The following is a 2168-nucleotide window of genomic DNA, read 5'->3' as shown; positions in this document are numbered from 1 at the left end:
GCTGGGCCCGTGAGCCATGGCCGGTGAGCCTGCGCGCCCGGAGCATGTGCTCCGCAACCGGAGAGGCCACAACAGTGAGAGGCCCACGTACTGCTAAAAAAAAAAAAAAAAAAAAAAAAAAAAAAAAAAAAAAAAGTGGAATTGAATTGTTTAGTGATGAATGTATTTTGTTTTTCACATTAATTACCTTTTAACATTTTATACAAACTTTATATCTAGTTTCTAAGTATCCCTCATTTTGGGGACACTCATTCAGCTAATTTTAGGAATGCAAATTGTCCTTATTAGAAGTGATGGGCAATGGAGTTTAGAGCTTATTTATGTAGATACTTTTAAATGTCTGTGGTCTTATTGACTAACTGAAAGCAAAGATTTTGTTTTATATATATATATATATATATATATGTATATGAGTTATCTGATGAGAGTTTGTAAGAGGTGATAAGTTCAAAATGATTTTTTTGTTCCAGCTGTACAGCTTGTAGTCAAGCTTTGTAGATTGCTTGAGGAGAGAAACACTCAAAAATTTGAGACTTCAGATAAAAGAACACATTTTGTTGCCTGAGGCAACAGGGAGAAATCAAGTTGTCTGGTACAATTTTGTCTCATCTTATTTCTTCCTTGATATATAATTGCTCTTTAGTGGTTTACAGTCACTGAAAGTTCTCATCTTTCTACATGTAACACATTTCTGTAGAAATTTTAAAACAACAAAATGAACACTGTCAATTGCACTGTTATCTCCCTTCTAAGCTTGGTTATTTGTAAACATTTAGAACAAATTTCTTTTCAGAAAGTTGATTGATTGGCTGACCCCGTTTTGAATAACTTAGGACAATCTATTTCATAGAGAAAAAAGATAACTTTATCTTCTTTTTGGAAGCAACTTAACTTTAAAAACACAGGCATCGGGCTTCCCTAGTATCGGGCTTCCCTGGTGGCGCAGTGGTTGACAGTCCGCCTGCCGATGCAGGGGACGCGGGTTCGTGCCCCAGTCCAGGAAGATCCCACATGCCGCAGAGCGGCTGGGCCCGTGAGCCATGGCCACTGAGCTTGCGCGTCCGGAGCCTGTGCTCCGCAACGGGAGAGGCCACAACAGTGAGAGCCCGCATACCACAAACAAACAAACAAACAAACAAACAAAAAAAACACAGGCATCTTTAGCGTTCAAATAATCAAAGTTAAATTCCTTTCAGAACCCTGACTTGATAGACCTTTCATTGTGTGTTTTGATTAACTGGCTGATTGATTGATGGGTCTTTTCCACATTGGGCTTTTCTTTTCACAATTGTTTGTGACAGTGTCTGCAGTAAAAGGACCATGTTGTGTATTTTGTGAATGAATTCAGCTGTTAGTCTTTTATGTGTAGTTTAGACTATAGATCAGTAGGCATTTGGACTTCAAGGCTGTGCTTCAGCTTCTTTATTCTTTTAATGATGTATTTCATATATCTAATACATAAAATAGACACTATATCAAATTACAATACAAAGGTTATGTTTCTGAAAAAAACATTAATATGTAAAAGGTATGGCATTATTTAACTATAGCATCAATATTTTATTAATGAAGGGTTAGTATTCAGTGGTTTAACTATTTCTGCAACTGTATAATAATACTTCTCCAGTTCTGGCTTGTCCAAAAATCTTCCTGCAGTAATGCAGGGAGACATTTTCTATTTGTGACCCCTATATATTTGAAGAGTTTTTAAAAATTTCCCAATTAAACTTCCCCCAGATTCTAAAACCAGGGTGCTGAATTCAAATTCTGATTCCACATTTTGTCACTGTAGGACCTTGAGTGAGTTTACATAACTGGCCTATGCTGCATTCCTTCTTCTCTATAACTAGGATCATATTACCTCTTACACTATTATGAAGATTGCATGAGTTATTAGGTACCTGGCATATAATAAGTTATAATAATTACTTTTTATTATTCTTGATAACCCTAATGTAGAGAATTGTCACTCACATCCATAAATTTCTAGGTGAGAAAGGATGTTGGCAACATATTAGAATTCCAGAAGGCCTGTTCTTTCTGAATCTTACTATAAGCACCACTGTAATTAAATCATAAAAATCAAGATATTTCATCAATTTTCACTAAACAGACAGTTACTGATTATCTACCAAATGTCACACTTTGTATTATCCTTTAAGGATACA

Source organism: Physeter macrocephalus, chromosome 1, assembly GCF_002837175.3.
Source record: "Physeter macrocephalus isolate SW-GA chromosome 1, ASM283717v5, whole genome shotgun sequence".
Classification (NCBI taxonomy): Eukaryota; Metazoa; Chordata; class Mammalia; order Artiodactyla; family Physeteridae; genus Physeter; species Physeter macrocephalus.
This window is presented reverse-complemented; position numbering follows the sequence as displayed.